The sequence below is a fragment of the Balaenoptera musculus genome, chromosome 17 (genome assembly GCF_009873245.2).
Source record: "Balaenoptera musculus isolate JJ_BM4_2016_0621 chromosome 17, mBalMus1.pri.v3, whole genome shotgun sequence".
NCBI classification, from domain to species: domain Eukaryota; kingdom Metazoa; phylum Chordata; class Mammalia; order Artiodactyla; family Balaenopteridae; genus Balaenoptera; species Balaenoptera musculus.
This window is the reverse complement of record NC_045801.1, coordinates 55980170-55995591: the sequence shown is the minus strand read 5'-3', so window position 1 is coordinate 55995591 and position 15422 is coordinate 55980170.

Below are 15422 nucleotides of genomic sequence, written 5' to 3'. Positions count from 1 at the left end.
TACTGGGCATACACCCTGAGAAAACCATAATTCAAATAGAGTCATGTACCACCATGTTCATTGCAGCTCTATTTACAATAGCCAGGACATGGATGCAACTTAAGTGTCCATCAGCAGATGAATGGATAAAGAAGATGTGGCACATATATACAATGGAATATTACTCAGCCATAAAGAGAAATGAAACTGAGTTATTTGTAGTGAGGTGGATGGACCTAGAGTCTGTCATACAGAGTGAAGTAAGTCAGAAAGAGAAAAACAAATACTGTATGCTAACACATAGATATGGAATCTAAGAAGATAAAAAGTGCTTATGAAGAACCTAGTGGCAGGACAGGAATAAAGACACAGACAGAGAATGGACTTGAGGACACAGGGAGGGGGAAGGGTAAGCTGGGATGAAGTGAGAGAGTGGCAGGGATTAATATATACCACCAAATGTAAAATAGATAGCTAGTGAGAAGCAGCTGCATAGCACAGGGAGATCAGCTTGGTGCTTTGTGACCACTTAGACGGGTGGGATAGGGAAGGTGGGAGGGAGACACAAGAGGGAAGAGATATGGGGACATATGTATATGTATAGCTGATTCACTTTGTTATAAAGCAGAAACTAACACACCATTGTAAAGCAATTATACTGCAATAAAGATGTTAAAAAAAAAAAAAAAAAAGAAAACAGCCAGTACACATAGTAGGAAACCATTTTGATTTTTAAAAAGTAAAAAAAAAAAAAAGAAAGAATGAATGGAAATAGCAGGAACAACAGACAGTGGGGAGACAGATTCCAGGCAGCGAGAAGAAGAGTTACAAATGCTCGGGTGTAAGGAAGAGAGCAAGGTCCCTTAAGGCAGTTGGAGGAAGTTCAGAACATAGGACCAGGTGGTGTCAAGGTGGGAGTGTTGCAACACTGCGTCGGAAAGGAAGCCGGGGTCCGGTCACAAGTTGTGGATCTCAGGAGATTAGGTGCTGTCCTCGCGCAATTAGTAGCTGTTAAAAATATTTCAGTGGAGGAGTGATTTGATCAGATTAGGATTTTAATAAATTCACTCAGGCTGCTCTGTGGAGAGGAACTGGGGACAAGATGAAAGGAGACGCGTTAGAAAGTTGTGGAAGGAATTAAGAGTGCATCATGCTTGGGACTAGGGTAATGACAGTGAGGTAAAGAAAAGTGTGATTTGTGAAAAATGTATGGAGAATCGCGGAGACTAAGGCTCCAGTTAAGTACCATAGAGGACAGTGATTTTCCTTTTTATCTGTTTTGTTCACTGCTGTATCCCAAATGCCATCCTCTAAGCTTATTGAGGACAGCAAAGAGAACGGCAAGGGGGTGTTGGATTATCCACACACCACTGACTGCATCCTCTGACTGGATATTAACAGCAATGGAATCCATTTTTGAAGCCCTACTGTGTACAAAACACTGTACTAGATGCCTTGCATATACAATCTTATGTCAATCTTCACGTAGAGAAACCAAGAATAGGAGATTTGGGGTAATTTTCCCAAGGGCACACAGAACTGAATGACAGAGGCAGGATCTGAACTCAAAGCCCATGCTCTTCCCATGACGATATGCTGACATCACTGAAATCCCGCCCTATGCTCATCTCTCAGTAGTAAGATGGAACATGATTTTCTTCCAGGGGACCCCTTTCTACTTGTTCAGGAGCTGATAAAGTAACTGACTTTCCCTGCCTCCTTCACCATTTACCATCTTCAGACACTAAAGCCCAGCCAAATCCCCAGGGCTGAGGGGAAGAACCAGTCTTGAGCCACGATCTCAGATAAAGTGGTCCTGGCCGACAGCCTGAACTCCTCCACAGAGTTTGAGGTGGAGTGAGGTCAGGGCAAATACTTTTATATTTTTCTTTCTGTGAATTTTCTTGGATGACAATTTCCACTCTCAATATGTTAAAAAAATGTAATGAGGTAAACTTGTACTTCACGCTCAATTCTGACTGAGGGAAGCTTGTGGGCTAAAGAGGGAGTCATGTGCTCCTTGGGAAACAACTACCACATTGTCTTAACTTTTAAAATAGTCAGAGAATATAACTGTGAGTCAGTTAGGTAGTCAAAATAGTTTTATTTGTCCCCTATTCTGTGTCAGATATTGTTCTAGACCGTGGCTGCACAGGACAAGTCATACAAAGTCCCATCCCCTCAGAAAGCTGACATTCTAATCGGTGGGAACGAGATAGTAAACATAAAAGTTGGACAATTATCCCAGAGTTTGGAAAACCTAATTTTAATAATTTGGGGAAATTTTAAAAATGCAAAGTCCTAATGCCAGACAAATGGTCCCAGTTTTTCTTTTCCTTTTTTTTTTTTTTTTTTTTTAATTAGCAGTAAAATACTCGAAAATGGAAACCCGGTTTTAAAGCGAAAATTTATTCAGTGACTGATAAAACTTCCATGGGAATGATGGAAAGAATATAGTGGTATAGGCTAGTTCTCCATCTTTTAAGGATTTTTGTAAAGTCTTGAATACATTTAGGAGATTTATCAAATTTTATTTTTTATGTCTATAAGTATTCTTTATTACTTAGTATCAATTCAATTAAAGCAGCATCCTATACTATAGTTAAAATATACCTATTCTGTTAAATTCCGGCTTGGAATAAATTTTAAAGTATATTCTTAATAGAAATTTTTAAGAGAAAAGAGGACATAGAATGACATCAAAAGTATTCAGGACAATAATTTCATCCCTAAAGACACTAGAGGAGAAAGTTAGCTTGAGTGACCAAAGATTTTAGAAGTTCTAATTAAAAAAAAAGTAAATTTGGATTGTGGAAAATTGCTAAAATAAATTCTTGAATATGTATGTAGGAAATGAAATGGTGATTCTAGGAGATCATGGTATTTTAATAACAAATCATAGTTTTTAATGAGCAGAACAGAACATGCTAAAACACAGTGACTTCATATTTTTTTAAGTCATTTCTCAAAATCTTTCACAATATCTGTGTTGATAAAATTTTTTCAATTGCGTATGTAGTACTACAGTTAGCAAGTTTCATTTCTGCTTACGCAATAACATGGATTAGTGGTTTGATGAAAGCTAGCAGGAACACTTTGTTCTGTTCTGAATGAGGACACCGAAGGCATGTTATCCAATGTACTGATTCGCAAAGTTTAGGATCAAAGCCAATATGTTTGAAAGGAAAGGTTGGACTAAAAACGTCTTGATTGACTGCAACAATTGTAAAAGGGCAGACTTGTCGGGCTACTGAGATAGGAAACTCATTACCGTTGCTACCTTTCCCTTGGGTTTGCTAGGATCAGAATCCAGAACTAATTAAGCACCTATTCTTATACAATATGCAGCTCTGGGGAAAAATAAAAAGACAATAATCATAATCCAGAAAGGACTAATTCTAAGGGTAAATGATAAATAGGATTTTGTTATCATTGTTTTCTTCAAATGAATAAAAGCATAAAATTTTAGAGTCGGAAAAAAAACCCATGGAAATAACATAATTTAACTTTCCTCTTCAGATACAAAAACTTCCTATAACATTCTACGTTGTGGCTATCAGCCTTCTCTTGAATTTATTCCTGGCTGTATCTCTGTACTTAAAACAATGTCTGGATCAGCTCGGTGCTTTGTGACCACCTAGAGGGGTGGGATAGGGAGGGTGGGAGGGAGATGCAAGAGGGAGGAGATATGGGGACATATGTATATGTATAGCTGATTCACTTTGTTATAAAGCAGAAACTAACACACCATTGTAAAGCAATTATACTCCAAAAAAGATGTTAAAAAAAAAACAAAAAAAACAATGCCTGGAACATAGTCACTCAGAAAATACTTGCTGGTTGACGGAATGATTTTAAGGAAGGGAAACGCACTCCTTTCTTAGGCATTGCATTTTGTTTCTAGAGGATACCAATTGCTGGAATGGTCTTCCTTACACTGAGTCAAACTCATTTTTCTATAACTCCCTGTTTATTAGATATAATTATGTTTTCCTGATATGGACATAATAAATCTAGTTGTCTTCCAAATATTTTAAGACAGTTAACGTTTCCCCCTGAAGTAATTTTTTTTTTTTAGGAAGAAGATAACTAATTGTTGAACCTTCTTTAACATGGCTTCCTATCCCTTGATCATTTTCATCATCTCCTCTGAATATGCCTCAAATTTTCCAAGATTTTCTGAAAATGTAGTGTCCCAAATTAAACATATATCCAGATGGAAGTTGATCTGAAAACCATACCACATGACTGTAAGATTAGATTAGTTGTCTGAAAGAAAGCTATGTAAGTAGCAATTATTTCAGTACAGCCTGAAATCAGTTAAAACCTTTAAATGTTTTCTCAAACTACAGGGAGGTCCTAACTGACACCTGGGTTAAACATGTTAACTTTTTTTTCAAAGTGAGATTAAATTTTCCATTTTGTTTTCTACAGGAAACATTTCTACAAGCAAAATTTTCTGTTTTGTTTTCTTTTATTAGTCAAAGGATAAAATAAGACATTTGTTATAAGAAAAATGGTTGGGGAATTCCCTGGAGGTCCAGTGGTTAGGACTTGGTGCTTTCACTGCCATGGCCCCGGGTTCAATCCCTGGTCAGGGAAGACCCTGCAAGCCGTGTGGCATGGCCAGTAAATAAATAAATAAATAAATAAAAACCTTCTTCCCTTATATATAACTGATTCACTTTCTGTACACCTGAAACTAACACAACATTGTAGATCAACTACACTCCAATAAACATTTTTAAGAAAATAAAAATAAGACAAGTTTCAGACAATTGCAAAAAAAAAAAACCTCTTCCTTATTCTTAAAAAAAACAAAAAAATAGAAAAATGATTGATTCTAAAATCATTTAAATTTGGTTTTAAAATCTCATAACAGACCTAATCAGATAAACATTCTTTGTTCTCTGCTTTCAGTCCTGAGGCCTGACAGCTGACACCCTGGTACCCAAGCGTAAGATCTGCATGGGCAGGAGGCCTGTGGAGGAGCCAGGTCAGCACAGGACACTCAGCGAGGGGCGTATGAGAAGCCAGGTGGGCGAGAGGCCACCGGAGCACACAGCACACGGTTGCCCAAGCTCCCCTCTAGGCCAAATGGACATGAGCATTGCGTGAACAGCACTATTGGCAAATAGAGAAGTGATTTCTGTGGCAGGCCCCTGCTCCTCTGCCCCGTGCTCTGAAAGGAGGGAGCATGTCAGAATTCTCCCCCAGAAAGAAGAAACAGCCATAAGGGCATATAAGGGCACACCCTTCCCAGCCCTCCTCACACAGTGGGAATGGAGGGAATATGTGTGAGAGGGGAGACTCTCCTGCAAATACCGAGAGGGTACATGGCGACTAGAATGAGAGTGCTGCCGATTCATCCTTCAGTAACTTGGATTTTGAGCCACTTGCTGCTCTAGGACGGGTAACAGTGGGAGTTGGGAAGACCGGGTCCCCACTCCCTGGAGGTCCCCTCCTTCACTCTCTCTGCAGCACAGGGAGCCTGGGCCTGCTGCCCACACCACCTTCCAGCCTGCACTATGCTCCCAACCAAGGCAATCATGGTCATGACCGACCAGGACTCAGCCAGCTGCCCTCGGGGATCACACGGCCAAGGTACTTTTGGCATTTAAGTGGATAGAGGCTGAGTGAGTACTTCCAGGGGAAGGCAGAGGAGTAGGATCTTTGGTGGCAGGGAGAGCCTCCCTTATGTCCTTACAATTTTGCTCTGGCTCCAAACTTGTGTGCTCTCCTCAGCAATACACAGACTTGGCTGAAGCCGACCCTTTCTCTTTAGAAGGCAGGTTGGCAATCATACTTTGTTCCTGGAGCATTTCCCCTGGGAGTCTCACCCCCATCCAACCCCCATTCTAAGCAGCTTATCAAACTATTCCTCTCGACACTTAACAATTCTCTCCCTGGAAGGAATTCCAGTGACGAAATTTCTTCCATCCTATAACATTCCCAGTGATGCTTTATTCCTCCTGTAGAGTGGTGTCTTGGGAACTGTACTGATCCAAATATGGGATCAGCAAAGAGCAGACCTCATGTTCATTTCTTTTCGTTTATGGGTCTAGGACCCACTTCCTTTTCCTCGGCCAGGATGATAAAAGGTCTGGTTCAAATGGGATCAACATTCATGTGGTGAAAAGGAGTTCTTTCCTCACCTGCCTTGCCAGGTAGCTTCTCTCTCTTACCATCTGGCTTGCTTTCTACAACTATAATAAAGTTGCCATGGGGGATCCTTGACCTACCCTTTCCTGAAACCTCCAAAAGATAGGTTTTGCCTGGTAATATAGACTATACTCTTTGTAGAAAATTCAGCATCTGAGCCTCTGTTCCTGAGAGCTGAAGAAAGGCTGGGTGAGTATTGTAACACTACTGCTACCTATCCTGGGGAGAGGTTCATGCCACTGGGTACTCTAAAGGGTTATAATTTGTCTGTAGCATGAGGTGAGAAACCTCTATGGTCTGGTTCAGGAGGAAGCAATTTAATTTCTGAACTACTGAACCATAATTTACAAGCAGCAAGGACTCCTCGGTAGTACAAACAATTCTTTGTAGGAATGTAACCTTCAGACGTCACTATAAGGAAAAATGATAGGCTCTGTTTATATGTTTGCTCTTTCTTTACCCCCATCCTCATCCCCATCCGGGTCACAACCTTTTTTCCCTGAATTCACTTTGAGAAAAAAATCATAAAAGGTATTTTCCCAACAAAATCTTTTCTCACCACACCCTCAGCTGTATTTATCTACAGCTGTAGTAATGGTCTCCTGGTACAATGACACAAAAACTTACAATAAAGAATACCAACTGAAAGGAAGGAAGATATAACTAATTTGGCATACTTATCCCACTGTCTTCTCCTGTTCTTTATCTCTCTCATACTTTACTTGTGCTGACATGACAGGATTTGGAAAGACCCACATCCCTCCAAACTTATGAGAAGATGCTGGAATAAAGTCCCACACTAACAAACTGAAAAAAAAAAAATTAAATGCACACCACCTTTCAATCAAAGTCAAGGAATTCCTGTCTATTTTATTTGCCTCCAAAAAGTTGTTTTACATCCTAGATACTAGGTAGGCCATCCCTCTGTCAGCCAAACAAAAGATATCTTGGCTTGTGTTCAGACAAAGGGACACACCTTTACAAACCAAAACCATCACCTATACCTGCATGACGCTGCAGATTTCTTCTGTTCTATCTTCCATTTCCTCTGTGTTCCTTAAGAACTCTACAGCGGACCCTGGGTCAGGTTTTATTAAGGTCATTATCTCTTTTAATCGTCTCAACATTTTTCAGAAACACAGACTTTGAGAGACTAGGTGACTTCCCCCAGAGCACATAAGCTAGTAGGTGGCAGAGCTAGGACAAGAACATGGTGACATTAAAGCCCATCCTCTTAATCTTATGTTGTGCCACTTCCACTCAATAAGTGAGGAAAGCAACTGTAATCCTCCTTGATGAACTAACCCTCGTTTGCTATGCCTTCAGGGTGTTATTGTGACCTGGAAGAGCCAAGTTGCTGCAGACGGTCCTGGCCACCCTTCCCAGCACAAAAGTCCTCTCATTTCACTTCATGAGTAGATCGTATGTCTTTTTAAAGAAACTTTCATTATCATTCCCCAGCTCCTTGAAGCAATGAAGTTTGATGGAGATTTGGCAGAATTTTCTTTTTCTTTTTAGTCTCAGTCTACCTTAGTGGCTGTGAGATCTTAAGCAACACATAATTGTTCTCAGTTCCAAATCTCTAAAATGGAGTAATCATCTCCCACACTTCCTGATAGAATCACACAATGATAGTGTATATGAATGTATTTCACAAATAGGAAAAAATTCTGTGACATACCAGTCCAGCTTAAGTTCCAAAAATTAGGTCAATGTGTTAGTTACCACATACCCAATGGCAAAAAAAAGTGAAACTGCATTAACTATTTTTTCCCTTTGCTAATATTGTAGCTAAGATTCTAAAATGCATTGGTGTTTAAACTGTTGATTTAACAAAAGAGGCTTTTGGTTGAAACCAAGATGGTGGTCAGACAGGTTTTAGCCATTGTGGTTTGTTGTGTGGTTCTGGAGCGTAGGCAGATTAAACACTGATGAGGTCAAATGGAGATGCACAGCGTTGAACCCTGGGGACCCAAGAGCTGACGTCTAGAAGAAGAAATAGTTTGATTCTGCAGTGTTCTGAAGACAGCAGGTGACTTAGCAATTCTGCCTTCATTTCTTCTTTGGTGTGGACTCAGCGCTAGAAGGGAGAAAAGCTCTGCCTTCTTTAATCTATGTCTCCATCAGAGTAAGGAGACCAACCCAGACACCGCAGACACAGGGAAGTGCTAACTTCAAGACTGAGTAAGCAGTGCCAAGTTAGGACAGCCCACTCAGAAGGCCCAAATTACTCCAAGGAGTTTTAGAATGAAATATGTTTCTTTAAGTGATGATCAAAGAAGAAAAAAAAAGACATTCTTAGTCACTGAAAAATTCCCTCTGAGTGATAATTAGCATTTTCTTTACAGTTACAAAGCTCTTTCAAATACCTTCTTATGTGAGAGAGGATATTTCTTTTTTATAGATGAACAAAACTAAATTTCAGAGAGACTAAGTTACTTAGGTAGTAAATGGCAGAGGCCAAACTTGAACCCAAACCTTCTTTTACAGAGCATTGTAAGTGTTTTTCCACACTCCAGTCTTTTAAAAAATCATCAGCAAGATGCTGGGGTCACTTAAAGCCATGGCTTTGCATTCAGTGAAACCACTAACAAACACGAGGCAACATGGTTAATTTTCAGAAGCTGTTCATTCCAGATTTTACAGGATAAACCCAATCTGAAAGTTTATTTCCTGTTTTCCTCCAACAATTATTGAACCTTCATGACACACTTCTAAAAATCTGTTCGCTGTTACTGATTTGTAAAAAATTCTCTATGACTCTAACATCGTCTTTTTTTTTTAATTGATTTTTATTGGAGTATAGTTGATTTACAATGTTGTGTTAGTTTCAGGTGTACAGCAAAGTGAATCAGTTATACATATGCATCATCTTTTAAATGCCAAAACTTACCTGTGTATGTGCTGTCTCTTGACCCAGAACATAACATTTTAAGGACAGGGCCATTTGTGGTGGGGCTGTGAGGGGAGTGGGGTGGGGAGTGGGAAGGGTGGGAGGTGGAGGATATTGGCTTGAGGTCTAGTCTGGTTTGCTCAGGTGTCCAGAAGAGGGCACTCGAATCTATATAGGAAGTTCATAATCTCAGATGTACCTAAATTTTTTTTGCTAATAATTCAAATTGTACCATGTTTTATACTTGAATATGCTTAAGATGATATTTGTATATGGAATCTAAAAAAAAATGGTACAAATGGACTTATTTACAAAACAGAAATAGAGTCACAGATGTAGAAAACAAACTTATGGTTACCAAGGGGGAAAAGGGGAGGAGGGATAAATTGGGAGATTGGGATTGACATATACACACTACTATATATAAAATAAATAAGTAATAAAAACCTGTTGTATAGCACAGGGAACACTACTCAATACTCTGCAATGACCTATATGGGAAAATAATTTTAAAGAGTGGATATATGTATATGTATAACTGATTCACTTTTCTGCACACCTGAAACTAACACAACATTGTAAATCAACTATACTCCAATAAAAAATTTTTTAAAAAAAGATATTTATAAAACATTAGGTGACCCTATTTACATCTTAGAATTATCTACACTAGATAAACTGTGTCTGACAAGAGGTTAAAAAAATTCCAAAATTCCCATGTCAAACAAACAGGAAAAAGAGCAGGGAATGTTTGATAAGGAATGATAGACAAACTGGCCAATTGGGCCTGGATCCAGAAATCTGCACATAACCTAAAAGGAGATGAATCAACCAGGAACTGTTTGATATTAATGAGGAGAGAATCAAGAGCATGAACTTCCTGCCAAGTCAAACAGGTGGGGCCACTGCAGTTACTGTCTCCTGATCACACACAAGTTCAGACCTGAACCTGCACTTCCAGGGGCTCCCTGGGGGCAACTGCAGACCTGGTTATCTGATCTGATCCAAACCCAGCATCTACCTGAGAAAACCTTTCAACGCACCTGTTGTTTCCTTCATAGAAGACACCTGAAGAGTCCTAGGTATAAAACCTTCAGCCCATAGACCAAGAGGTGGGTGAAAACCAAGACAGCCACTCCCTGCTTTGTAAATTAATACTCCCCATCCCCCCATAAGTTGGTAGGCAACTGCCTGTTGGCTAAGACTTGGGTGCTCAATTTGATTAGCGCCAAGTGGGTTCAATTTAACTTTATTTTTAAATAATATTTTAATTTCACTCTCCCAGGCTGTGCAGAGGGAGAATAAAAGAGGCAAATGCCAACAAAAAAAAGAACATAGTTTAACAGAGTCAAGCAAATCACATATCCAGAATAATAAAACAAGCGACTCAATTATAAAGTAGACAGAAAACATAGACATTGCACCAAGAAGGGTGAATAAGCACATGAAAAGGTGTTCAGCCATTAGGGAAATGCAAATTAAAACACAGTGAGATACCACTACACACCTGTTATAATGGCTAAAATTTAAAAGACTGACCAGGGAATTCCCTGGTGGTCCAGTGGTTAAGACTCGGTGTTTTCACTGTCTGGGCCCAGATTCGATCCCTGGTTGGGGAACTAAGATCCTGTATGCCATCAGGTGTGGCCAAATTAAAAAAAGAAAAAGAAAAAAAAGACTGACCATTCTGAGTATAGGAAAGGATGTAAAACAATTGAACCTCTTAAGCATGCTGATAGAGATGCAAAATGGTACAGCCACTCCAGAAAACAGTTTGATTGTTTCTTAATATATATATATATATCTATATATATATATATCTTCCATGTAATCCAGCGATTCCACTCCCAAATATTTTCAAGAGAAATAAAAGAACATGTCCATACAAATATCTAGTATTTGTAAATTGGAAACAACCCTAATGGCCATCAATTCAATGAATGAACAAACTGTGATATATCCACACAATGAACTACAATTCAGCAATTAAAAAAAAGGAGTGAATTATTCATACACTTTATGACACAGATGAATCAGAGTGTAATTAAGCTTAGTGAAATAAGGCAGACAAAAGAGTATACATACCATGACTACACTGATATAACATTCTAGGAAATAAAAATGAATATGTTATGACACAAAATAGATCAGAGGTTGCCTGGGTGGGCGGGGAGGAAGAAGGGAGGGAGGGAGGAATAACAAAGGGGCATGAGGAAACTTTTGGGAATGATACACATGTTCATTCTCTTGACTGTAGTGATGGTTCCATGAGGGTATACATAAGTCAACTTATCAAACTGTATACTTTAAATATTTGCACTTTTTTGAATGTCAATTAAACCTCAATAAAGCTGTTAAAAAATACAATGGACACTGAAATGTTTGCTTCTTTCTTTACTAATTTTGTTTAATAAGCATGCATATGTATGTATTAATTTTGTATAACATACATACAGATAGAAAAAATAATACTGAGGGCCTCCTAGTAAAAAATAACAAAACTTTTCAGACAAACATCTCTTCAGTCCCACTTCCTTGTGTAAACTCTTTTTAATATCTCTAATTTGTTTTACTGTTATGATTTTTTATTATGATTCTTAAGAATATTCTGATGTATTCCTTATACGGGACACCTACACCTGGTAGTACATATGTTCTTGTTTTATTGAAATATACTTGATTTACAATGTTATATTAGTTTCAAGTGTACAACTTAGTGATTCAGTATTTTTATAGTGTGACCATCTCACACTTTCATTCCTTTAACTTCAGTCCCTCCTGTATCCTCAAATGATGGCACAAAGGTCAGCTTTCTGGCCATAGAGAGGATTCTGTTGGCACCTGCTGACTTCATCCTTGTTGGAATTGCCATAGCCACACAACTGCTCAGTCCCAGCAACTGCTCTCTTAAAGTTACAGAAATAGTCTTCTCTGGATTGGTAAACACCAAGGGTTGTCAACAACAGAACTATTGACATTGGGACTGGATAATTCTTTATTGAGGGGGCAGCTGTGCTGTGCAGCCTGGAGAAAGAAGGAAATCCTGTCATTTGTGACAACATGGACTTGTGCCCAGCGTGCATTATGCTAAGTGAAATAAATCAGACAGTGAAAAAAACAAATATTGTATGGTCTCACTTATATGTGGACTCTAAAATAGTTAAACTCCTAGAAACAGAGAAAAGAATGGTGGTTACCAGGAGCTGGAGAACTGGGGAGATATTGGTTAAAGGGCACAAACTTCCAGTTAAGATAAGAATAAGTCCTGGAGATCTAATGCACTATAATGATTATAGTCAACAATAGTGTATTATATATCTCGGAGTTGCTAAGAGACTAGATCTCAAACGTTCTCACCACAAAAAAGAAATAATAATTATGTGGTGTGATAGAGGCATTAACTAACATGACAGTGGTAATCTTATTGCAATATACATGTGTATCAAATCAACACGTTGTAAAAAAAGAAAGAAAATTCAAAAAATACAACAAAAAACAAATCAACACGTTGCACATCTTTAACATAATGTTATATGTCAATTATATCTTAATTTTTTTAAAGGAAAGAAAAAGAAAGAAGAAAAGTTTCCATACCCTGAAAAAACTATTTTTTTTAAAGAAATATACCTAAGCCTAGCTTTACTGTCCCAAATTCCCAGTGATACTCAAGTTAGGTCCTAATTCTCAGAATTAATAAATAAATTAATAATAAATAATAATTATTAATTAATTAATTAAAATTTCAGGTTCTAATTACAAATATGCTTAATTTTTTAGAGAAAAAATTTAAGAACCTGAATTTGGTGCTACTATATTAGTTCAATTTATTAATGCTTGAAATTGAAATCTAGTTTACTTTTTTTTTAATTCATAGTTATTCCTGAGCATTAACTAATATGGATGAATTTTGACTCTAAAACTTAAAATTTTTGCTCTGAATATGTTATCAACAAAATGAGTCCATTAAATAAACCTGTTCCTTTGATTCAAAAGGGCAATGGTCTACTCAAGGACTGGTTTGTTATTTTCTATATAGAGCAGACACACATGTAATATTGGCTAAAATGCAGGCTTATCACAACAAAGATAAGAAGGACCAGAATCTGGTCTTCCTTGGTTGTCTTTTAGGATGCTTTCCATGGAAAAAGCACATACTTCCCCAATGAGAATCAAGATACTGGTCCCAATCTAGTCCCTTGGAGGTTTCCATTGTCCAAACAAAGCAAGGTTCTGTCAACTCCTTTCAGCCACACACTGGGCCCAAGTCCAGCCGATGACACCTACCCTGCCCATTTGGCTATTCGCAGCAGGCCTTTCTGCCTACATTTCTGAGTTTGGGTTGAAAAAGAAGCTGTAGTGAGGCAAAGGGCTTTAGTCAAATACATAGCAAAATAGTTTACAGAGGTATCAAACTCTATCTTATTCTTTCTACTGTGTAAGACTCAGGACAGAGTGAGAAATTTTTTCTCTCTTCCTTAACTTTTTATCCAAGCAGTTTCATCTTGGAAGCTTCTGTCATTGGGAAGAAATAAGAGGTCTTTTTTAAAATGAATTATAGTTGACTTACAATATTGTATTAGTTGCAGGTGTACAACACAGTGAAACACAGTGAAGGAAACTGTCAACGAAACTAAAAGGCAACCTACTGAATGGGAGAATATATTTGCAAGAACACTTTGTCTTAACTGCATGGCCTGAAAGCAAACCTCTAAAACCAGGGCAAGAGGAGGTTGACGGGCTGAGACAGATTGAGAAGGGGCTGGTATTCAAGAGTAGAAGAAGTCCACAGTCTCCTGCTGAGTAGGTTCACTGAGCTCTAGTGGAGGCACCCACAAGGTGAAGGCTGGGTAGCAGGCTCGGAGGAGAGCCGGCTCTGAAGGGCTCTTACAGCTCCACTCAACCTGGAGGGACTGCAGCTGCCCACCTGCAGGACTTGAGCAAGGAGGACTTCAACTATGGTCCAAAATTTCTATTCCCTACTGTCCGTAACCGTGGAAACACCCCCTTCTTGACCCTCAGGAAATGGAAGGAATTCCCCCAATCCTGACTGAGATTGGGGAGATAAAGCTCACAACCAGATTTGATTTGATTTTGAACAAATAAGGAAATGTGACATTTCTTAGATCCAAGAGTTACGCAGCAGATCCACTGTCACTACACATGCCCACCTTTACCTGCCCCAGCTGCTCAGAGGTTTCAGCCAGATGCCTCCAGAGGAGACCCTTAAAAAACCATATCTCTTAGCAAAGGTTACTGCTTAAAATGGGCGGCTTTTAGTCAGTGACTTGTACATTCAGTGATAGCATTTGAGCAAGTTTTATCAGCAAGCAATATTTTCAGTTATAAGGTTTCAAAAATCACATAAGAGTGGATTTAAACTTGCTGAATGTGAAGATTGAACCTCAAGTCACTGTAGCTTTAGTAATTGCTTATTGTATTAGTTTAGATGCTAGCACTGCATGTGCTGTGCATATTCTGATTTTATTAAAATAAAAAGTTGAACTGCACAGTTTCAAAAAAAAAAAAAAGCTGTGTGAGCTTTTATATTAAATGGTATTATACATTTATTATTTGTTTATAGGATAAGTAGAATGGGACTCATGAGATTTCAACTTTGCAAATCCCACTTCACATTAGATAGACACTGGGTCCTAAGAGAGTTGAGAGCTGTTTAACTATAAGAACCGAAGTGGAGGGCTGCTTTGGAATATTCCATACATCCCACAGGAAGACATGATCTGATATAAGTCTCAAGGGGAGAATCAGCTCTGACATTATCAGTGGTATAAGGCAGGGCTGATGAGCAAGCCCACTGACATGTCTGGAGACCCAATGCAAACAGCAGGTAAGAGGCCTGATTTAAGCTTGAGCCTGTAGACAGTAGGAGGGAGAAATGATTCAAGTGTGGTCTTTAAGGAGACATTTTCCCTTTAGAATTGGCTTCTGCAATATACTGAATTTCTGAATGTTAATTTGAAACATCAGAGTATGTGCGTAGATTTTCCAAATGCCTGAGATAATTCAATTCTACAAACACTTATTAGATATCTACTGTGTATAATGCTCTGTGCTAGGGCACCTGGGAGACGCATAAAGGTGAAGAGGATAGTCCCATGTCTTCTTCAGGAACTCACAAGTTAGTGGGAGAGATGGACACAAACATAAATCAGTCTAATACAAGAAACAGTATATCATATATTAAAAGAAAGTAATGCTACTAGCTTACACTTATTGAGAGCTTTCTATGAACCCAGCACTAATTTACTACAACATTTTAAGGTATATACTATTATTATACCCACTTTACAAGTGAAGGAACCAAAGTCCAGAGAGGTTAAGAAACTTGCCCAAGATCATATGACTAAGAAGAGTAGATCCAGAATTTGAA